The sequence below is a fragment of the Battus philenor genome, unplaced genomic scaffold (genome assembly GCF_028537555.1).
Source record: "Battus philenor isolate CCGP_79_NKW_IND1 unplaced genomic scaffold, ilBatPhil1.0.hap1 SCAF_34, whole genome shotgun sequence".
Taxonomy (NCBI): Eukaryota; Metazoa; Arthropoda; class Insecta; order Lepidoptera; family Papilionidae; genus Battus; species Battus philenor.
The window spans coordinates 327,229-353,831 of record NW_027181698.1 but is presented as its reverse complement, the minus strand read 5'-3'; positions in this window follow the sequence as shown (position 1 = coordinate 353,831).

Here is a 26,603-nt window from a genome sequence, read left to right as displayed (position 1 = left end):
ACATTCGAATCGCCGGTAGAAGCGCTTCAGGCGATCCACTCTCTCACAGATCACATGCAATCGGCCGCCGAAGATTCCACCCGGAGGATAGTCATCAAAAGCGATTTTGTCAACGCTCTTCCGGACAATATTCGCCGGCTTATTAGAGCAAAAAATAAGGCGCGGAGGCTTTATGATAAATATAGGACCGACGAAAATAAACTTCGTTTCCGCAAATTACAAAGGCTGGTCAAAAAACTGCTGGCGGAACGTAGAAATATTAAGAGGGATGCGCTGCTTAGAGACCTCGAGCCTTCCATCAACGCTTAATACTCAACAACAAGTTGCGCACGATCTTCGTCTCATTCCCGACGAACAATTCGGGTTCCGCGCTCAACACTCCTGTGTTCACCAAGCCCATCGATTCACGGAACACATCTTAGATGGTTTCGCAAGACCCCGCTCCCTAACCACGAGTGCTGTGCTATTCGATATTGCCAAGGCATTCGATAAGGTCTGGCACAACGGCTTATTGTATAAGCTATTCAAAATAGGAGTGCCAGATCGGCTTGTTAAGATCATAGAAGCCTTCTTATCGAATCGTACCTTCAGATATCGTCTAGACGGTACTCTGTCCTCCCTCCGACCTCTCAGGGCAGGCGTCCGCAGGGCTCCTGCTTATCCCCACTACTATTCTCACTGTATAACAATGACATACCCACAAACCCGAATGTCAACGTAGCCCTATTCGCGGACGACACAGCCCTCTTCACCACGTGCAAATTCCCAACCACCTTAACACGCCACCCACAAAGCGCAACCAATCAATTAGGCGATTGGTTTCGCAAGTGGCGCATCGACGTGAACCCTGACAAAAGTCAGGCGATCGTCTTTACGTTGTCCCGCAAACTCAGACCTAGGCGCGGCCATAACCCGGGAGTCATTTCCCTCTACGGTTGTCCTTTCCACTGGTCGAAATCTGTTAAATATCTAGGTGTCACCTTTTACACTAGATTACGATTTCACAAACATGCGAGCTTAGTCGCTAACAAAGCCCGCATGATACTGTTCAGGCTGTACCCGTTCCTCAACCCATCAAGCAAGTTGTCCCACAGACACAAGCTCCTACTTTACAAAACTTGCGTAAGACCTGTCTTCGCTTACGCAAGTGTAGTCTTTGCCCATGCCCCGTCGCATGTGTTACGACCCCTACAGTTGTTACAGAATCGCTTCACCAGGCTCACAACCGGTGCTAGGTGGTTCCAACGCAACATTGACCTCCACAGTGACCTCCAACTAGAAACCGTGCAAGAGTTCTTCCAAGCTTGCTCCAAGGCATACTTCGAGAAGGCCTCTTCCCACCCTAATCCCCTTATAGCGAGATCCACTCATTACAACCCCGGTTCCTCCTTCAGAAACCTCGTGAGGCATCCTAAAGGTGTCCTCACCGATCCTATTACAGGGTTCACACAACCCACTCACCACACACCACACGCTTCAGACACTCACTGCACTGCAAGCGTGAACTCACTAACTACAGCAACCACTCCACTGGCGACCGCTCACCGCACGAAAATACGCGTGCGAGGCACAAAAATCAAACACTACACTTCTCTTCGTCCGTTAAGTAAACGGCGCCGGACTTCCGGCGTCACCACCGCGAACAGTGTGGGCGATCCGAGGTAGGATCAGTATCCTTCCTTAGATTGCCGAGTGGTCCACGCTGCCGTCAACACTTAACTTCCCATTCAGTACACTTCAGCAACACTGATCAGACACGCGCACTAGCCGTGAGTTCTGCAGGCCAGCAAGGTCGCGCCTGATTTGTGTCTTCGAGGACTGGCTGTGATGCTCCGCTGTCCCTATCCTGCTCTTCGTCTTCAACGTCTCTCTACCGAGCACTGATACGAGTTCCGACACTCAAACTTTGTAAAGTTTTTAAGTTCACGGACCCCTCCGTTCCGTGAACTCATTCCGATGAAGCTGTAAAAGCCGCAAGGCTTACAATGTAATACAATGCAAGTACTTTAGCAATAATTTTTCGACATTGTTTTTGTTCGTACCTACACGTAAATTGAATACATGAGATATATTAAAAAAAACTATTTAGTATATTAATAATGTAATAATTATGTATTAAAATTATGTACAAGTCGAAAGTTACCGTTGGAGTCACGGGAAACGTGACCGCTTCCACGAGCTGGGTGGGCGTCGATTGCTCCACCGCCCTGAATAAAACGGGAGCTCAGGTTTACATCCGCGGCAGTCGCAGCGGCTATCGCTAGCAAGTACGGAGGTACGTGGCGTTATCGCAATAAATTGCAAGCTTGTGATGTGGAAAAACATTTATTGAATAATTAACATAATATTGTGCGCGGAAAATGAATAATGCGTCTACGAGCGGTTGCGCATCGTTCCCTAGTTCAAATCCGACTCCCCGAGAACTGCAACGGCCGCGGGCGCACGTGCTGCGCCTTGGCTAGCTGCCAAGGTGCAAGCAAGAGCGCGTATAATGCACGCCGTGCGTTTGAGCGAGACGAGTTGGCGAGACGAGCAAACGGTTGAGCGTTATGACGACGTCCGCGGGAACTTTCACATATGGCGGCTTTTTATGTAGCAATATTATTACATACTTCCCCTTTTGACCAGGACCAGTGACCTCACAACTGGTCAAACCGACACAAGCTTTCGCGGTCGGCCGCGAGGACGTTTTGGAGCCACAGGCTCAGGAAACCCAGTGCATTCACCCTCTCGCGAGTGATAGCGTCTTAAGTCAGAGACATGATACTTCCCAATAGTAACGTCGGACTTATCAGGAAACGTTAACAGGTACGTAGTTGGGCTAACTTTCTTCTGAACGACGTAGGGCCCGTCTCGTTTAGGTACGAGCTTAGCGCTGACACCTTTTGCCGAATTGCTGAGAACGTGCGATTTCATCAATACGAGGTCGCTGACGTCAAATTGTCACTTTTACTAATTTTATCTTTAACAGCTTTGCGGAGGTCTTGTTGGTGTTCAATACTTTCTTTGCTGGACTGGAGAGTATCTGCGATTCTCAGCAGGTAAGGTGTAATTTGCGGCACGTAGTTCTCCGCTTCGACAACTGCACGCAAGTCCGTCTGAGCTGCAATTGGTGAGCGAAGTTCGCGAGCAAAAGTCAGGTATGCAGGAGTCTGTTGGGTTGCATTTGTTAACGACGTGTTTAAAGCGAAACGAATAAATGGCAAAGCTTCAAGCCATTTTTATGATGATTTTCCACGAGGATAGCCACTTGCACCTTGAGGTCCCTGTTCTTCCTCTCCACAGGATTCGCTTCTGGATGATACAGGGGCACCAAAATCTGCTTAACACCCAAAACGATCATGGCTTTCTGCATAACATCAGCGACGAATTGGACACCATTGTCAGAAATTTTTCGCATATCAAGCGCATCTATCAAGATCTTAGCACAAGCTTCAGCAGTAGCCTCAGTAAGCGCAAACAGCTCTTCCCACTTACTGGCGGTGTCTTCGACAATAAGGACCCGACGCTCACCCTTGGGACCCTTGGGAAGTGGACCGAACAAATCGACTGCTACAACTTCGAAGCGCTGTGCGGGTACTGGAGTCTGCAACAAGCCTGAAGGCTTCTCATTCGAAGGCTTGTAACGCTGACATTCAGTACAAGACTTGAGATACTCCACTACGAAACGACGCATTCCAGGAAAATAGAACCGCTGGGAAATACGATGCAAAGTCCTATCAACACCACCGTGACCAGCTGTTGCAGCGTCGTGACATTCAACCATCACTTGCTTCCGACGGTTGACTGGCACAACAAGCTGCGGTTCTACCGTTTCTACTTCCGTATATCGGTATCCCCTTTGACATATGATAACCTCTATCTGTCCACCCACCAATCTCCACTTCTTCTTTTCCCTCCAAGCCCAGGATAATCTTCGCGATTTCAGGATCGGCGAGCTAATCTTCACGAAGAGCGGTTGCCTCCCATCGTGGCGTTTCAACCACTACCGTACAGACGCCACAAGCATCTCGAGCCTCCTTAACGCAAGGCGGTCGACTGAGCGAATCTGCGAAGACGTTTGCCTTTCCTGGGGTGTAGTCCACTTGGAGATCGAAAGACTGCAACTTCATAGCCAAACGGACCAATCTACCTGCAGGAGACTTCAAGGTTAGTAACCACTTCAGGGGCTGGTGGTCGCTGGCGACGCGCACGGGATGGCTATCGATGTAGCCGCGGAACTTCTCGACTGCCCACACAACTGCAAGAGCTTCACGCTCGGTGGTTGAGTAGTTTCGTTCCGCCGAAGACAGAAGGCGGCTGGCGTACGCGATCGGACGCTCCTCGCGCGGCGACTCCCCCTGCAAGAGAGCTGCACCTAAAGCATAGCTGCTCGAGTCAGTCCTAAGCACAAAAGGAAGACTATAATCTGGCTGATTCAGGATTGGAGGAGAGGTAAGTAATTCCTTAAGTTCCAAGAACGCGGTGACTTGAGCTTCGCCCCACAACCAAGACTGATCTTTCTTCGTCAGCATAGTCAACGGTTGCGCAACCTTTGCGAAGTTCGGCACGAACTTGCGGAACCACGAGCACATCTGTAAGAAGGGTTTCAAGTGCTTCACATTCGTCGGCTCGTTCATATCGACGATGGCGCTGATTTTGTCAAAGTGGCGATAGCCCTTGAGACGAAATCACGTGACCTAGATACTAAACGCTTTCTCTAGCAAACACGCATTTAGCTCGATTGGCGCACAGGCTGAAGACACGTAGGCGATCGAAAACAGCTTGAAGATCTTGTAGATGTTGAGCAAAGTTGTCAGAGATCACGATGAGGTCGTCTATGTAACCTAAAATAGTCACGCCTTTCAAAGCAGACCCTGAACGAAACTTGTCAATCAGGCGCTGGAACGTCGTTGGAGCGTTGCGCAAGCCAAAGGCATACGCTTGAATCTGAAAACGCCAAATGGTGACACGAAGGCAGTCTTGTCGCGATCTTCTTCCTTGACAGCAACCTGCTAGTAACCTGCCTTGAGGTCGATGGTGCTCATGAAACAGCTTTTGCTAATATACTGCAGTTGATCGTCGATCACCGGAAGCGGGTAGGAGTCAACCTTCGTGACGGAATTCAATTTGCGATAATCCACACAAAATCTGTAGGACCCATCCTTTTTAGGTACTAACAGCGCTGGTGCTGCCCACGGAGACTCACACTCTTCAATGACACCCTCCGTCAGCATCTTATTAATTTCAGCCTCCATAACTTCTTTTTTCGCAGGCGTCAGGCGGTACGGCAGGACGGCGATCGGCAGGTGGGTGCCGGTGTCAATGCGGTGTTAGGCTTGCTCTTTCAGGTGGTGACAGCATCATACCCTCGTCCGAACGCAACATGTCGGCAGAGGCGCACCCGATGAAGTTACGTGATTTCTCACAACGCAAGGGGTGAATGACCTGAGGTTGATCAGCTGTGAACCACGTTTCGTTAAAAATATCAATAACCAAACCAGCTTTCCGTAGAAAATCAATGCCTAGCAATGTTTCATTGTTAACTGCATCTGGAAAAATAATAAAAGTGATAGGTATTGATGCGCCCGCGAGCATCACCACAACGTCCACCAGTCTGACTGTCACGTCACGCACTACACCGTCAGCGAGTTTCACAGTCATGACGCTGCTACGCATCGGCTGCCCTAACTCAAGCAACAAGGAGTACAGCATGGATCCGGCAACACTACGTTTAGCCGCCGTGTCTAATAGACCGGTACCGCGATAGCCGAAAATCTCTATGTCCATAATTGGACGGCCTTTGGTACAAACATCCGGACGCAAGCGCTCGGTACGCGAGTAATCCACTGACCGCGCATCAGGCACATCATATACACTACAAACAGAATTAAAAAAAAAACAGTATTACAATCAAAAGAAACACGGGCTTGACATTGCGATGCATCGGTTTTGGAACATAAATGCCTCTTTGTTGACATAAAATCGCACGAAAAGAACGAATCCTTAGTGTCCGTATTTTTTGTATTACAGTTAACACAATTAGCACGAATAACACCTTTCATACCACAACCGTAACACGAAACTGTATGCAGATCACTATTAGATTTAAGCCTTGAGCACTCATCGTGATCATGTCCACTCTTCTTGCAATAAACACAAAACCGTTTACCTGGGTTCGGCGCGTTCGCTGCGCTTACCACAGCAGGTACAGCGACGGCGGCGGCGCGTGCGTTGCACGTCGCACGCGCGCTCGAGCCCGCACTCCCTGCTCGCTGATCTGACGGCGCGCGGGACCGCGCGACCGATGAGACCTCCAGCGACTCCTCTATGCAGCGCGCCTGTGAGACCAACTCGTCAACGCTTTGTACACTCGTGTTAATCGCTTCCGAATACGCTTATTTAAGAGACCATAAATCATATCTAAATGAATTCTCTCGTCCAATGCATACGGCAGTTTGGCGACCGAGGCGCGTAAACGACCGATGAATACTTCCGATTGCTCCCGGTCTCCTTACTCAGAAGCGAAGATGTCTCGGGGGTTGGGACTCTCCGTACATAGCGCGTCCTCCCACGACGCTATCGATGCTTTTACACCTCGGAACCATACGGCTGCCTCTCCTTCGAGTAGCATCGGTAAACCACGAAGTGCATGATCGTCCACGATGTTTATACATTCTTTGTATATCACAATCGCGTCGATAAATGCTTCCAGAATGTCGGAGTCGCGTGAGGCGCCATTGAAACGAGCCGTGCAACCGGCAAAGTTTCCCGACGGAAACGGATGAGCCGAAGACGACGATGGTGATGGTGATGGCGAGCGCGCTCCTGCGGTGAAGGCCGGCGATCGCAGCAAAAGACTCTTGAGTAGCTGGCGGTTTGACTCCGCTTGAGCCTTGGCGAGCGCCGCCATGAACGACGATAGCTGCCCCTCGGTCATGAACCTGCCCGAGTCTTCATCCTCGACGTCGTTATGGACGCCTGGAGCCTTGAGACGCGGCATTCCAAACAATAGATGTAAAACCACTAACGAAATTCACTCCGATAACGTATCATTGTTAAATTTTTAGATGGAATTCTTCTACGACGCTAAGATGGCGAACGGTTGAGTACGCGATTTCTTCGATAATTAGTGCGTAGGCCACGGGTTGGGCGCCAGTGTGATGTGGAAAAACGTTTATTGAATAATTAACATAATTATTGTGCGCGGAAAATGAATAATGCGTCTACGAGCGGTTGCGCATCGTTCCCTAGTTCAAATCCGACTCCCCGAGAACTGCAACGGCCGCGGGCGCACGTGCTGCGCCTTGGCTACCTGCAAAGGCGCAAGCAAGAGTGCGTATCGTGCACGCCGTGCGAGTGAGCGAGACGAGTGAGACGAGCAAACGGTTGACCGTTGTGACGACGTCCGCGGAAACTTTCACATATGACGGCTTTTTATGTAGCAATATTATTACAAGCTTTATTATTTATATGTATATAAATAATAAAGCTGCAATTTAAGTCACTCCAATTCGTTTTTTACATAAATCGGCGTTTTAAATTCACTCAGAGCGAGCTATGAAAAGCGTCCGCTAGAGTTATTTAACCGAACGCTTACCACTAAAACGTAAGTAACTTTTTATATTTATTTATATGTGAGTTGTTTTGCAAATGAGTTTATTTAAACTATAACAAGTTAAAGAAACTTTATACATTCACTAAACTGCATAGGTATATAATACATGTATATATATATAGTTTATATATTTATTTATGTATACATATATATATGTTTATGTAAATATATGTAATATAGTTCTATATATAAGTAGGTGAATGTTTATTTGTAGGGATATTTATGCGTGTGTGTGCACAAATATTTTGTATATCCTCGTACCTGCGTATGCGTGTTGACGATGCGCATGATTTGAACTCATGCGTGGCATATAATCAAAAATGTGTATGTGTTATGCTTACATATGTACATATATTAATTCACTGCATCTTTTAATCAATTACTATTACTTTCATTATTATTTGGTTATTTGTTTTCGTTATTTTTTAGAGCAGTTTAGTCTTTTGGAAGTCTTGTTTCTCTCACTGGATTTACTTCGATATTTCATTTTTTGACGGCTGCAGCTACTTACGGAAGAATTCTTTAAATACATTACTTTTGGTAATGCCCTGAATTTTGTTGTAACTTTATATTGACTTTCTTAAATATTTATTTAAACTATTTTTGCGTAACTGAAATAAATAATACTACAATAAAAGAAAATAACAATAAAAAAATATTTTTATTTGGTTCATTAAACTAATCTATTATTCAAACTTTACGAATATATATAATAGAGACGAACCAACCGAACAACGGTAGAGCACTGAGGCTTGCAATTGTAGGTCAGGTTCGATTACCCGGATATAATAATATATAATTCACAATTTGTTTTTTAATTATATAGGATTGCCACTGCGCACGAAACAAATTGCCATAGGATGGGCAGCAGCGCCCTCTGCGTACACCACACTGCAATAGCCACCTAACGTGGCAATTATGGTATGTCCTCCATAAATATATTTGGCGGAGGCCTATGCTTTGTAATAGACATCAATAGGCTACTATGGATTATTAAGAACGGAGCAAGTTGTACGACTTTCTAAAAGTTAACTCTACATGCATTAACATTAAAATAGAACTAAGTTACCATTTGTAACCAAGGATTTTCCATTCGAATGATATTTGAAAGATGAAATATAGGCTGAAACTTTCGAATATACCAAGACCATCAACCTTCTTCTTTATCGTAATGTCAGCCGATAGACCCTCATTGCAAGATATAGGCCTCTCCAAAAGATCGCCTCGATGACAGGTCTTGCGCTGCTACAGTAACCTCCCACGACCTTGAATAAGTCGTCGGTTTCCCTAGTAGGGGGCTACTGCCCTAATCTACCTACCCTACTGAAAAAATAACTAACATAAATTATTTCTTACAGAACCTGACTCTGGTGATGATAACTTCGTTGAACGAAATGCATCTGTCCACCTACTGTATATAATTAGAACAAGAGCATCACATGGGATACTAGAATAATCTACTCCATTGTACAACGCCGGTGACACAGGTAACAAAATCTTAATACAGCATCCATCATCGACGAGCTTTTAAAGCAAACCATGAACAACCAGAAAGAAATTAACACAGTAGATCAAGTTTACGAACCCTACTGTCCCTTGAGACTTCTATTTCTCCTTATATTCGTTGTCCATAAAAACTGAAGATCAGTTCTATAGCCTGTATACTATTCAATAAGCAAACGTAAACCTTTTGTTACTGCCTATAAAAGTCACGCATCGACGGGTGCCTTTTCATATATTTTTAATGAAATTACAGCTTATTTCATTCTCAAATAAATTAATAATTGTAATAAAAGAGGAACATCTTTTTAGTTATTTCTCCATGACTGAATATCGTGGTCAAACATATCAATCTCCGATATTATTATCTCCATATTTTTCATTTTTCTGAAAGTTTTATGGAGCCATGTACGGTGGAGTTGCACGCTTTCATAAATGAGACAGCTCAATGAATAGGTGACCGTCCTATGGAACCTTTTACCTTCTATATAGCTAACAACTATAAGCATCTCCAAGTTTTTTAACTCCTCTGTGCAATATGGCCGAAGTATTTGAAGGTTCTGCACAAGCACACTGTAGATATTGGGGTTCTTATTTTGAACTCTTTGAAGACAGACGATTTAATAGCGCGCGCTGACCACGAGATATTTAACATAGGACGTGTTAGCTTCACATCTCGTGTGTGTCTATCTAGTTATATGTTATCTATCACTATTTCTACGAAGAGCCTTCGTGACAAACTGGTGTTCTGATTTAGCAATTACACCTAAATTATAATTAAAAACTAACATAATAAAAATGATATACATCCAATGCTATATTTACAACATTTTTATGTATAACATTACCTAATTTAATTGTAGTGATGTAGCATTAATATTAAAATAGAACTAAATATTTTTTAAAACAAACTATCCTAGTCATGTATTCTTTAAAATGTTTTAGATTTTAGACTAGATGGTGACAGCTTTTAAATTTTATTTTTGAGTTAATTTTAATATATTTTATCACAAAGATATTTCTAAGTTCTTATATTCAATACGAAATAATTAAATTAAAGAAAACTGCCATAATGCCTGAAGACGAAGGTCTTGGACCAGTGTGTTGCCGGTGATAACTTACAGATCCAACACGTATTCGCTCACGGGGCCTTATAAGAACGCTCTAGGTCATTTAAAGAGCAATATAGAGAGCTTTGCTCGGAGTTTGGCTACGAGATCGATTTAAAAGAAAAGGTACTCGAGAAGCGACCACGAAGAAAGAATAGGCTTAAAACCACCGAAAAGACCGAAAGACCGAAAAAACAGCGCAAAGACCGGTCACCATGGCAACCTTCGGGAGAGGCATATGCCATGAAGTGGACGTTTATAGGCCAAAAATAAGAATAATGAAAAAAAAAAGGAAATTATTAAGTTAAATATTGATCAATAAAAAAGTGAAAATAAGATCAGAATTTAAAACGCTTCTCGGAAAGATCAAATTTCAATATGTGAGCAACAATTTTTAAAAATAACAACCTCAAATTACTTCATAATTTACACACTGATAATTAATAATAAATATTTTAATTTGAGTCGGAGTTTTTCTTGATGCAAAATTTATTTTGAGTAAGTTTTTTTTGTAATATCTTACACAAATTTTAATTTTAGAAATTCATTTTGTTTTAAAAACCATTGTATATACACTGAATCAATGATTGACCGTTGTTCCAAGATTATTTTATTTGTCTACAATGTTTTTTAAATAGTTAAAGACTTATTGATAGCTATAGCCATACCAGTGCGATATTATTGACAAAAACCTTAAAACAAAAGTCCTTATATTGTTTTAAATAAATATATATATATATATATGTTTAATAATGAGAACCACCTTTTTTATTATAAGGAGACTCAAATTTTATATATAACGTAAAATTAAATTGAAAATTATGTCAAAAAGCATGATAACATAAGTAGTGTTGTAAATATTAAACTTACTCTTATATACCAAAGAAATGTAATGAACTTAACTATCCTAGATAGAATTGAATATGCACAAAGAACCCTTGACATCAATCACATCGTCTGAATAATTTCTTAGCATAGTTTCTTTATATTTACACTTAAATTTACATTTAAATTATATTCACTACAACAGAATTTTCGTAATAACGCGTACAGTCCATACTATTCAGATATTAGTAGTATGTGGTATGAAGCTACATCAAATAAATAAATAGAATTATTAGTAAAATTGTAATTTGTATAATATTATATATTAAAAATATTCGAAAGGAGGTACAACTAGCTTGTATAATATTGTTAGTTAGTTATGTTAATATTTTGTAGTATTATTAATAAAAACTATTATTTGTACATATATACATATCATACTATAAATTGGGAAGATTGATTAATTTTACTTCTACATAAACCTGTAATATAATAGGATAGAAATAATGTTATCGTAAACAGTACGTTCATGATAGTGAAAAAATAATATAGTGTATATTTAATATGTTAAAAATGCATTTTTACATAAAAACTAAAATCTAATTATTTAATGCCACGCAATTTTTAGCCACAGTGTACGATATATATTTAAGATTATAGGTTTATTATTATACATACGTAGGGAAAAAATTAATTGTCATTTAATTTATTACATTAAAAATATTATTTTAGTTATTAAATAAACTAACACTTATATATAAATTTTGCTCCATTTAAAACAGCTTTGTAATTTTAAGGTGACAATCTACAGAACAACTAATGATTTAATCATACTGAATTTTTTGACATTCTACTATAATTTTCCACCTAACAACTACACCATTCTTGTACAGTCATCAAACTGATTTTTTTAATATTTTCATGTCTGGGATATTTTAATGAGGATGACATTTTACTTATAAGTAATAGCGTATCATACTCGAGATTATACCCGAGTATACTAAGAAAGGTTAACATAAATACAAAAGAGAAAATAAAAACCTTTACTAAAGTTTTCTAAACATTTTTCAACGATTATACATTTTATTACACACTCAAATCATATTTTATCCTTCCTATACCCGCGCGTTAGTCTGAGAGACCGACGGAATGATTTTTCGATTTTAAATAAAGAACGAATAATGCTAGTTTAATGAACTTTCTAGAACCTGCCTAATTTGATACGACCTTGAAATTGACGTGACGTGTGACCTTGAGTGGGGGCCACATTTGGGTGAACTGAGCGTCATTCGGCGAGATGCCAGAGACCGGCGCGGGTACACGTGTTATTATTTTTGGTGACTAATATTTTTTATTGTACATAATTTTCGTAGATGTATTTTATAGTTTGCATATTTTTTGTAAAGAAGTTTACTCGTATACATTTTTACCACAGTTTTACCTTAAATTTATTATGATATTTCAGAGTATTTATGCTATATATGAAACAAAAAAATATTTTTGTTTTAGAGCTTCGTTTATGGGCGTGATAATGAATGAGGAGCAGGTAAGACTAATGTTGGATGAAGCTGGACAGGATACGGATTACGAGGATGAAAATGACAGCGAGGTGGAAGATCACGTTGAAGTAAGGGAAGAAAATACGGTTACCGAACAAAAAGGTGACTCCGTTTTTAATAGCTTGATGAATGTTGCAGGAATTAATACATATATTATATTTTCACAAAATAATTCTAACAAAAAAATTGAAAGAAGAATTTTTCTGGAAAAGCTGTCGTATGAACTCATTGACGCGCAGTTGAGGAGACGGGCGGGAACTACTTCTTTACTGAGAATGATACGACAAAGGTGTGCTGAAATCTACAAACTAGACGGTCCAGAATCATCAGGTACCGCTAACAACTTAGGCCAAGGTCGTTGTAGCTTTTGTAGTTCGAAAAAAAACCGTAAAACGCGTTACAACTGCCTTACTTGCAAAAAATATTTTTGTTTGGAACACGCGGTTATGGTTTGCTCTTATTGCTATAGTAATGAATCTCAAGGGGATTAGATTTTATTTTATTATTCCTAGTTCTGTTATCTAGAAGATTTACGAAGATCTTTATGTTATGTTGAAGAAGAATTTTAATTTTGGTTCATTTTATCTTAGTTTGTAAGAATAACTAATGTTTTTCAATGGCTGTTTCTGAAGACTGCAACAATAATTATTGCAAATAATTGTAAAAGAAATGGTTTAATTTTTTAAACATATCCCTAACTTTAAATACAATATAAGTTTCCAATAAGTTTTCCCAAAAAATCAAAGTTACGGATTTTAAGGTTTCGGTTACACCGTGCGCGGGTACAGAAAGGTTAAAGCAATTCACAAAACTATTTTTATATATTTCATAATGAGACAAATATTATCCCAATAGTGGTAAACCTTATTAATAAATAGAAAAATACAAATTCATGTAAACAAGTATCATCATCATACCACATACTAATTAGACAATTTAGAATAAGCATTATAATTGTAAGTTGTACATTTGAAAAGAATAATAAAAGTTTTTACGATTACTGTAGTGTGTAGTACGTAAAAAGTTTCGAAAAAAACTTTTATATTAATTAATTTTAATTATACTGTAATTGTAAATTAGTTTCACTATTAAAGACCTCCATACCGTTATAGTGAAAAGTTAATTGTAATACACAATTAAAATAATATAAATAATATTTAACGTATTAAAAAATGAACCATTATTAAATAAAAAAAAGATTTACAATCTATAGTGACAGTATACATTTACTTATTCCTTGACATTCTACCTTAGTTCATGGAATAGACACCTTTAGGTAGGTGTCTGTAGCTTACTATATAACTTCAATATGATCTTGTCGTCAATCGTTCTGTATTCGGTGACCTAAAATTGCAAATCTTTTTGTAAACTTAAAACTGGTACATTTTTATTAACCTAACTGCACTATTATTCTTGTAAAATTATCAAATTTGTTTTTTTATACATATTCTTAAGTACTGTGGTAGATAATGTGGATGTCCTTTTTCTTATAATAAGAAATAGCGTATCATTCACCACGAATATATATATATATATATAAAATATACTAGAGAAAGGTTAACAAGTTTAACACAAATGTCTTTGCTGACTTATTTATAAAATTTACTTGTTTAAATTATTTATGCCAGAATTATTAAAATTTCTTTTTAACTCAAATTACTTATAAAAGATCTCATATTTTGTTATTGATTCATTCAGTTTTTACATTAGAGTAAATAGAAATTGTAATATAAACTAACATATTTGCTATAACAACTATTTAAAAGGAGATTGAGATAGTCAAACAACGTAATATCATTGGTAGTGTTTTTAAATATTATACGATCACGTTGATATTAGATGTTTATAGTGAATTTGCAACATTTATTACATCGTCCTAAAATAATCACGTCGCTTAGTTGTCAGTTTCTGAATACATCGACTTCTAAAGACATCTTCATTTTCAAAAATATTTTAGTACTATTTAATCATGTTTTTCCTTTTTTTAACATGTCTTAATAAAAGTGTAAAAATTTTTAATGCATAATCTTAAAAAATAAAATTAAAATTCCAGCACAAATTACACATTTGAATTATTTTTTGAGGTAAAAAAAATATTTTATAGGATTTTAAAATATTGCGATTCTTAAATATTTAGAAAAAAAACTTCAAGTTTGTTTACATACTTATTTTAATTTTATTTTTACATATTTTAAGGCAATTCAGCACACTTTTTCATAATAACATTATTATCATTAAGATATTGACAGTGACAAACTTTATTGATAACGAAATATAAATTCACTTAATTGTTTTAATAATTATTTATCATCATTATAATTGATATGAATTACACAAAGTAAATAATTTAGAATTATTAGTAGAAATATAAGATGTATATTTGAAATGTTTGAAAAGTAGCTAATTAACTTAGTATATTTTAAATAAAAAGGTTCTTAGAGAACCTTTGTTGTACATGTAACCTAAAATTTTTGTAAAAATTGGCTATTGTGTATATTTAATATTAAAAATAACATAGAGTTTGTATTTTGCCAACTGATCATCACAAAAAATCATTAAATATCATAAACATACAGTGTAATGGTATAAAAATTATAAGTTGTCGTTTGCTATAACAAAACAATATGCTCATAGGCAATGATTTTTTCTGTCACATTATTTACTTTATATGTTCTTAAAAACATTAGGAATCATTTATAACATAACAATAAATACTATAATGTGCTAGTAACATTTTTACGGATTTACATTGTTTACAAATATAATTTTGCTAATGCATTCATACCTCCGGTACCTCGAGGTGGCAAGTAGTCCAATGCACGATTTTGTTTTACAAAAGTAACATCAGGAGTAGAAGATAACTCTATATTTCATAACGTTATTGTTGTATACGAAGTTATGCAACCATGACTTTTAGTAATGTGTGTATGTAAAAGAGATTCGTTAAAATTTATTGTTGATATTTCACAAAAAGCGGTGTATATTTTGATAGCAGTAAGTAAGTAATTAAAACTTAAATATGTAAATAATGCGCTATTGGGATCAAATCGTTTAAGTCGTATATAAAATTACTTATAGAGGTCTATAATTATAGAGGTCTATAGCATTGTAGTGGAAAAATAATAATATTTATTGTATTTAATTTTTTATCTGTTTAAAATGGCTTTTCAATTTCAATTGACTGTATACGGAACAAAAGGCAGGATAATACTGAACTTCTTGACATACCACATTAGTTCACCAGAGAAGCATTACTATTTTATATTTCTTGTAAAACTAACAAGGATGACCTTTTTCTTATTATAAAAAACAGCGTATCATCCTAGACGAATTATACCCCAATATATAAAAGAAGGATTTACACAAATACAAATTTATTTACTGATTTATATAACAATTACTAGTTTCAATTCTTTCATGCCAGTATTTTTAAATTTTCATATGTCAAGTTACTTATAACAGATATCGTAAAATGAAATAATCTTTTAACATTTATAAATTCCATTGTGCCAACGAAAGAAAAATATCTAAGCCCAAAACAAAAAAAAACAGTTTCACACCCAACCCACATTTTGTCTTACATGTAACAACTAGTAGCACCAAAAGTATAAAAAAACAGGTCTAGATTTTGATATAGATATAGTCAATATTTGGATTAAAGTAAACATAAATAGTTATAGATAAACATAATATTTGTAATTAGAATTATTTAAAAAAACCTTGTGTAGATTTATCAGTAAATATCAACGTATGGTAGAATTATTGGAAGTGTTTTAGGCGTAGTATAAAAAAAAACAGGTCTCGATTTTGATATAGATATAGTCAATATTTGGATTAAAGTAAACATAAATAGTTATAGATAAACATAATATTTGTAATTAGAATTATTTAAAAAAAACCTTGTGTAGATTTATCAGTAAATATCAACGTATGGTAGAATTATTGGAAGTGTTTTAGGCGTAGTATAAAAAAAACAGGTCTCGATTTTGATATAGATATAGTCAATATCTGGATTATAGTAAACATAAATAGTTATAGATAAACAAAATATTTGTAATTAGAATTTTTTTAAAAACCTTGTGTAGATTTATCAGTAAATATCAACGTATAGTAGAATTACATAGTTTTATAAATAAATGTACAAAGATATATTTTTTAACAAATTCTCTAAAAAAATTAAAAAAAAATCATAATCATTATTATACTATTGTACATATGTATAAATATTATGAAATAACGCAAAGTAAATAATTTAAAATACTTATTTGAATTGTAAATTGTTCATTTGAAAGAACTGACAAAATATTCCACGATAACTGCAGTATTTTGTAATAAATAGCGTAAAGGTTATGTATTATCAGCCTACATTATAAGAATTCATGAAATATCATAAATGAACAGTGTAAATGTGTAGAAGTAATCTTTTGGAGTAATCATTTGCTATAAAAAATAGAAAACATGTTTTGTTTTCGGATTCTTATCATTATATTTATACGTTTGTAAAATTAATGAATCGTGAATAACGCTAGTAACCATTTTTCGAAATCTAAAAAGTTTAGTTATGAGATATTTACAAAAAAAAGTCAGAGCGGCTGTAAATATAAATATACTTTTGAAATAAAGATAATTAAGTTTTACTTTGCTATTGCTAAGTCATCTGTAGCCTTTAGGTCAGAAACACAGAAAAGACAGGACTTTATTTTACAAAACTCATGAAAGGATAAGATAATAATTACCGACTCATCACGTTACTTTCTTGTAATAATGTATCCCGTATAATTGTTTAATCCTCTGAACCTTTAATTAAAACATTCATTAACATCAATATCACGAAAATATGTAGTTCGTTGAAAATAAATTAACATATTTTCCTGTATAGTAACATTTAAGTAAATGCATTTATTCGCTCTATCTATTTCTCGAAGAGTCAATTAATATATATATGTATGTATATATCGTAGAAATATAGTACATATGATATATATAGTATGATCGGATTGTATCGCAAAATTAAAAATGGCTCAAAAGTAATGCCTAAATGTGAACGTGTCTCAATTTTTACAAGTGGCCCCAAAAGTTAATGTGCTTTGACATTTATAATGTAGATATATAGAAAGGTAGTTGTCAATAAGCGATAGAGTGTATTTATGTATGTGACATTTGGCGCCATTTATAAAAATTAAGTCAAATTCATGGGGGGGTAAGGGGGAGAAGGACAATAACATCTAGTCGACCCCAATGGCCAACCTCACCTGCTCGCGGTGCCCCCTGCTAGACAACAGACGAAGATATGGCGACCGAGAAGTGGCGGTATAACCACGCACTTACCTGGCAAGAACACCTGCCAGAAGAGGTTTCAGCAGCCTGGCGACTTAAATAGTCGCCGAAAGGACTGATGCAGAAGGCAACGGGAAACCACTGCATTAAAATTCCCTAGTAAATCAGCATGAAAAAGTCAGATAAAGCCACGGCCCCGAGTGCCCGGCGTCCCTTAGATGGGACAGGAGTGCGAAGAATCCCCGGGCGGCCATTAAAAATAGGAACCTGGAATGTACGAAGTCTTAACAGCCCAGAGAAAATATACAATGTGTGCAAGGAAATGGATCGACTCCACATTGATATTCTTGGACTAAGCGACGTTAGATGGAATCATCATGGTGAACATCGGGTGGATAACAACCATGTAATGTATTATTCTGGGTCGGAAGAATCGTCAAACATGCATGGTGTAGCCGTGATCATAAATACAAGATCGTTAAACACACCTATCACATTTGTGCCAGTTTCGAACCGTGCTATGATGATTCAAATCCAGTCAAAACCCTTGAACTTAAATATTATTCAACTCTACGCCCCCACCACGGAAGGCTCAGATGAAGATGTCGAAGAATTCTATAAGCAGACGGAACAACTAATAAAAGTCACCAAGAAACATGACATTAACATCATATTAGGAGACATGAACGCCAAGGTTGGTCGAAGAGAAGTAAAAGGTACAGTGGGAAAATATGGACTGGGCGAAAGAAATGATAGAGGAGATAGATAGAGGTTAGTCCAATTCTGTCAAGATCAAGACTTTATCATCATGAACACGTATTTTCAATTACCGCATAGGAGACTGTACACATGGACCTCGCCCCTTCATAAACCCGACCGTATTGTTCGAAATAAAATCGACTACATTATGATTAACAGCCGATTCAGAAACTTTGTGAAGAGTGCTAAAACGTACCCAGGTGCTGATATAAGATCGGATCATAACCCAGTGGTTGCAGAAATGCTACTTGTCTTAAAGAGCATACGAAAACGACGGGCTAACAATAGAGCCAACATTCGGAAGATAAGTTGCATGAACTGCAAATCCGAAGTGATAAGAGAGATCAATGAATGGGCTACAGAAGCTAAGCAGTCTCATGAGTCTGTAGAACAGCAGTGGTACGAACTGAAAACTAAAGTACACAAAATCAACGCAGATATTCTAAAACCAGATAAGTGGGTTGCCAAAGAGCCATGGATGACTGAAAAAATCTACCAGCTAATGGAGAAAAGAAGACTTCACAAAAACGACGACGAGCTGTACAAAAGCACAGACATAGAAATTAGAAGAGAAGTTCGCTATGCTCGTAACACCTGGTATAGTAAGAAGTGTGATCGTCTTGAAGAGCTTCACAACAAACACGATGCATTCAATCTGCATAAAGAGATCAGAGCCATGGTAGGAAAGAAATACCCAACGCACCAACTAGTAGACGCCAATAATCTCCCTGTATTGGACCCGGAAGAGAAGAAACGCATCTGGGAGAAATACATTAAGAACATGTTTGCAGACGCCTCAAGAAGTTTTAATGCCGATACAAACACATACGAGGGACTTCCAATTCTAAAAGACGAAGTTAGGAAGGCATTACTCAAAGCAAAGACAGGAAAAGCTGCGGGTCTAGACAACGTCTTCGTAGAGGTGCTTAAATTGGTCAAAGAGGAAAACATGGGTGCCTTAACAAAGCTTCTAAACCTGGTGTATGATACGGGCCAGATTCCGCATGACTGGTTAAGATCTGTCTTTATTACTATCCCAAAGAAGCCGAATGCGAAAAAGTGTGAAGAATTTAGGACGATAAGTTTAATGAGCCAAGTGCTTAAAATACTCCTCTCAATCATTCACGAGCGCATAAGGGTCAAATGTGACGAACAACTTGGGGACAGTCAGTTTGGTTTTAGATCTAGAGTGGGCACGAGAGAAGCATTGTTTGCAATACAAGTTTTGGTCCAAAAATGCAGAGAAATGCAACAAGATGTCTTTCTTTGTTTCGTCGACTATGAAAAGGCATTTGATCGAGTACTTCATGATCGAATGTTTGACATACTACAGGACATTGGCCTTGACGACAAAGACATCAGATTCATCAAAAACTTGTATTGGAATCCACAGGCCACTATAAGAGTAGACGGAGAAGAAACCAACGCTGTTGCTGTTCAAAAAGGGGTAAGACAGGGATGCATTTTATCACCTCTCCTCTTCAACCTCTACTCAAAAGACATAATAACAAAGGCTCTTTACAACCTTGACTGTGGCGTTAAAATAAACGGCCGCAATATTAACAACTTACGTTACGCCGATGATACAGTCTTGGTAGCATCTACAGCGGCTGATCTTCAAAAAATGGTTGAAACCTTGGAGGTGCACAGCGGCGAAGCTGGTCTCAAAATGAACGTTAAGAAGACGAAATTTATGGTCATTTTTAACGCATCTGACACCACCACGAACATCACGGTATCAGGCCAAAATCTGGAAATGGTTCAAAAGTACAAATATCTGGGTACATGGCTTAACGAAGATTGGAATAGCGACTTAGAAATAAAGACGCGAATTGAAATTGCACGTAGCGCTTTCAACGCGATGAAGAAAGTGCTATGTAGTCGCAGCATCAACATCAAGCTGCGAACCCGTTTGCTTCACTGTTACATCTGGCCTATTATACTGTACGGATGTGAGGCCTGGACCATAAAGGAAGACCTTCGTAAGCGTACAGAGGCTTTCGAAATGTGGACATATAGACGCAGGCTGTCCATAAGCTGGACTCAGAAGGTGACCAACGTCGAAGTTCTGAAACGAATCGGCCATATACGCGCACTAATGCTCACAGTAAAACGAAGGAAAATCGCTTACTTGGGACACGTTCTTCGACTCGAATTATACTTGAATATACTAGCAAAGAATATAAGTTATAATATACATAAATACAAGTTTATTTGCAGATTTATTTACGATGAATAGTTTTAAATCTTTTTAGCCAATGTATTTAAATTTCGTTTTATGTCAAGTGGGTTTTAGGAGATTTCGTATTTAAATATCTATTTATTCAATATTCGCATTGAGTTAACTAAAACAGTAATAGCTATAAATATCATATTTGTATGTATAAACAATTGTGTAAAATTAAAATGGAAAACCAGTCAAACAACATGATAACATGGGTAGTGTTGTTAATATTATACATACTATTAGATACAAAACAGATTTAACTAACTGAACTATCCTCAATAGTATAACCATCAAGTAAATAATTAAGATTAAGAATTATAAATGTAAGTTGTACTTTTGAAAAGACTGAAAAACGATTTTCAATTACTATGATAATTAAAATGTAATATTTTACAATATTACATTTTAATTATCATATTACAATCAATATAACATTTTAATTATAAAATGCTCTTAAAGAGTTCACTTTGTAAATATAGGCAAAATATTTCGTAAAGGAGGTGTAGCTGTATATTTTACTTCATTATAAATAGTGTACAGTTTATTTATTAAAGTATCGGTTGCTATACACTATAATTTTTATAGACGTTTTTTAGTTTTATTTTCTTATCACTAACAATTTTCTAAATGGTATTTGAATCCTAAATAAGCTACAAACATTTTTATGGATGCATATTGCTCAAAAAAGAAATAAATTTATTTCTGAAATGCTATTCTATTAAATTAATTACAAAAATAATTATGAAAGGAAGAGACCAATATTCCAGGCAAGCTTGCTTGTTATAAAAAATATATATTTATAAAGTAAATAATATGAAACATTTATTTACTAAATGCTAACTTAATATTTTTCTATTATAATATTTTTATACATACGTATATATTTTTTTGTTTCTGCTCAGTTACTGATAGGTAGTACAAAAAGTAGCAACTATGTAAAGTGTTAAAAAACAAAAACAAAAAATATCTTTGTCATATCAAGCCATCTTTAGTTTGAACAGTCTATTAGTGTGGTGTATATATATTATAAACATAGTATATATAATATATCAGGTATGATCTGAATGTAACGCAGAGTATTATGTAGTGTTTAAGATTGTATTACTAGCCACTAAAAATGAAAAAACCGATTTGTCTGAAATAAAAAAAATAGTTAATAAATATCGTGTAAATATTAGTATATTTCATTATGTTGTAAACAAATTAATGAGATATTTAGAATAATTGAACCATAACCTAAGCCAATTGTATATAAAACAGAATGGTTAATATGAATATAACATAATATTTATGTTTCACATAAAGCTGGGCGTATAATATTAAACAAGTTAATTTTATCACATTCTTATAGTTTACAAAATTTTAAACTCAAACATCACAAACGTTGAAAAATTAATCATAATGTAAATATTAACATAATGTTCATATAAAAAGTGTAAATAATTATATCCAATTTCTTGAGTATTTACGTAATATTTTATTTTATTTAAAACATCTTTGTGATTCAGTAATAGTATAAGGCACTGACAATGACTCGCAATATTATTATCGTAAATGCATTTACACTTTTACAAAACTAACACGTATTTTAGGGATTGACATAAACAAGTAATCATATATGTACTATCTTTGAAAGCTTTTTAATATCTTTCATTACATAAATAACATAATATCAATTAGTAAATATAATAAAAAAGCTTTGAATACACTTCTATTATATATTTTGTGCTCTTTACGAAACGGTTTATATGAAACAAAGTTACTTATTTTTACGCATTACTTAACTTAATGTTTTATATTTAATAATCAGTAAAATTTCAAAAATTATTTACATGTTTAGTGCATTTTATTATTGGTACACGAATTAAGTAAATTATAAATATAGATTGAGTATAAATATATGCGTTTCATATTGCGAATAAATATTCAAATAAAATATAATTTCAATTCTATACGAATTGTTGTCAGTAGTTATTTTAAATTAGTGTTACATGTATTAGTTATACTTAAAGTCTATAATGATTTTAATTTTAAATGTATATAATAATTCATATCTATAATTATAATTGTTTATAATTTTATGAAGAAATGATTTAGAAGGAGAAGTTTTATTAGTTATTTTAAATTTTTACTGCACATGATAATTGTACACCTAGAAATCCCCTGCCCACAGACGGCAGGAATTAACTGTATATGTATTAAAAGCTTAAAATCAATCGCCATTATATTTTAATGTAAAAATAAATATACATAAATGAAAATGTATATATTATCTTAAATGACCTTATATGAGTAGTTAGTAAAAGTATTAATAATTTTGCATAATTTTGCGCATCTTCTATAAATTATTTTATTTTAGAAAATCTAATTTGACTTTAAATCAAAGCAATTTTACATGGAAATATCCAATTTCTTACTCGTTTAAACTAAACTATTCATGTAGCCATAATCATAGAGAAAATGCGATGTTTTGTTTTTACATCGCTTAATTTTTAAATATGTTAAACTTTACTCAAAAAAAATAATATACGATCACAATGTATATAACGTTTCTCTGATTCGCGAGCTTAAAAGTATTGTAGAAAACACGCAAACACGCAAACACAACAAAAAATTCATGATGATAGGTTATAGCAGTAGGTTAGTACTAACAAATATATATTCCTCAAATCGTACATATTCATTCATCCAGCTTTGACGTGGTAAAAGAAGCGACTTTTAAATTTTCAATGTAGTGTTCACATGAAAGTGCTACCAAATTGCAGTAGCACGTCACGTAGCACACGACGCGTAGCGCTGTAATTGAACTACCGTCCAAAACGTATACAATCATCATAACGTCCAAGACATATTAGCATTTTAGATATATGCCTTCTGGTTTGTCTGTAGGCCTGTGTTAAATTTACTTTATTTTTACTATTATTGTAAAAGATAAAATTGTATTAATTAGACCAATTAATTTGATATAAGCTACAACTCATTTTTCAATAAGATAATATTCTATTGAACAAAATTTTTAGTGAATATAAACTCATGACAGAATTCTATGAACTATTTTTTAATTCTCAAGGAATCTTAAGAATTATAATAAAAACATGGACTTTTTCTACTACAGTACTTATATAAAAAATCGTAATTTACCTTTCATGATATTATTGTAAATAAACTCACGTTGTAAAATTGAAATAAATATTACTTACGTATTTATAGGCATTATTAGTTATTACAATAAAAACAAAAACATTAAGTTCCATAGTATTAAAATTAAATGGATTAAAATTAAACATTAAATGAATATCATGTCTAATAAATAAAAAGTGTAATATGATTGTGTGTAAATAAACAAATTATCTAAGAAAGGGAATAATATATAGCTACTTCTGCTATGCAGCAGTAGTCGTGCAATTTTTAAATTTTGATTAACCCTACTATTTCGTTAATCTCCTCCGGATGTAGTCCTCTTTTCTCTAATAGATCTGATATCATGATATATCATCATGGAGAGAGTAACTATATATTAATCTCTTTCTTAGTTAGGATGGACTTCCGCAAGGTAACGACTGAATCTATTACGTAAATAATACTGACAAAAGTTTAAAATACTTATTTATGTGCTAAATACCCTTATTTAATTTTAAAAATACGCCATTGTGTTATAAAAACTTAAGTATAAACAGAACTTCATAACATATCGCTGTTTTAATACTATAAATATGTACTAAGCGTCTAAATAACAAAAAAAATGGTATTTTATAATGTGTGAATGTTGTACTATTGTTATTCCAACCTACGTTTTTACTTGAAATATGTATCTATATATGTACTCGTTCATTCATTTCTATTAAGGCAAATGTTTTTGTTTCATGTTATTATAAGAACTTAAAAAAAAGTAAACCATCCTTTAATAATTCTTTTTAATATTTGTCTTCGTAAATACAAAATAATATAACTTCCTTAATGATATTGCCACTAAGTACATAAAATAATTTTTGTCATGATTTTTTGCAGCATTTGAAATAAATTTCTGTGTGTATGGGTTCCTTGGTTTTATTCTTCGTCTTGTTCCTTTCCTAACTAAAGCACAGTTTTATCATAAATTACTATATTAGTCTTTTATTACCCAAAACCATAAACATCGTCATTTAAGACGTAAAACGTCTACTGTTAGATATAGGTCGTCACTATGAATTCCCAATAAGACTGGTTGAAAGCGGCCTGCAACCAGCGTCTGCTAGCGATCCCTTCCCGCTCTCACTTGAATGAACGTTCTACGCTGCACTTGCCGGTCTTTGAACTCAGAACCCAGAATGTAAAGAAAGGCCCCAGCTGCCATTTGTCCTGCGCGCTATGTGGCATTTCCACTGTCACGTCAACTTATAAATATTGAATTACCGATATAATGTATGATCTCTTGTAATTATCGACTAGTTGGTATGGTAAACTAGACCTTTTTCTGAAGCTAACCCTAGGTTATGCTTGCGACCAGTGTTATGAAATATAATGCCAAGGTTACAAACTTCGTATAAAAGCAAGCAGTTGGGAGTAAGCTCTTACTATTAATAGAAATGTATTCGCAAGATATTGAATGTATTCAACACTTATATAAAAACGTTGTAGATGATCAGTTAAATTATGCTTCATCATCGTTTTAGCCATAGGACTTCCACTGCAGGACATAGTTATACCGCAGAGATTTCCAATAGGATCATTGAGAAGCGATTTGCAAGCAGCGTTTGTGGACGATCGTAACAAGATCTTCTGTCCACCTTGTATACACTGCGCTTGCCGGTTCGTGGACTTCACTACTGAATCTTATAGCGCCAGCAGTTATTTGTTCTGCGCGTTATGTGACTGACTGATGACAGCTACTTCAACTTACCAAACTGCTGAGCTTTGCCAATTGCTTCGTTTCGTCTCTTGATCTCCTCATTTCTGAATCGATCTCGCAGAGAAATCTTCAATAAGGTCCAAAGTGAAAGACCACATCTCAAGAGTATAATAGCATGAAGTAATTTAAAAACTCAATGTTAAACTTATTAATAATACAATCACAAACCGACTAAAAAAATTAACAAAGTTTAATAATCAACCGTTTGACCAGAAATTTATTACACAACGTCATAAATTTAATCCAATAGACTACCAATACAGAAAGAACATTCCCGGTAGTGACAGTTTTACTGATTTATAGATCAAAGAAGCGTTGTCTATAAAATTACTGAGGAATGAAGCGTTGCAACATTTAAGCGTAAGGTATTATAAGAAGATACAGGAAACAAAATAAAAATGACAAAACGTAAATAAAAATGTTTGTAACTGTATCAACAATAAATAAAATGTACAAAAGAACACATTTAAAATTTAAATGGAAATGCGGTATGTGAAAGACTAAAGAAAAAATGATAGAAATTGAGAAGCACGAAAGGTGAAAATGAAAGTCAATAAAAAAATAATGTTTAAAAAATATTTAAAAGAGATGCCTTGTCCTTAAAAATGATAGGGACATAAAAGGCACTAATAAAGAAGCCATCAAATAAGAAGTGCAGACACTATGCTAAATGTTGTTCAGGATTTAATTTTTTTTTGTGTACTACAGGCAAAGCCTTTGACCTCTGTTTCACCTGATGTTAAGTGATGACGAGATCTACGATGCTACATGCTTGTCTAGTTATAGTTAGGTGGAAATAGAGACGCCAGTAAATTATTCCGTCACTTAGCTGTTCACACTATAAAAGTAGAATTAAAACGCT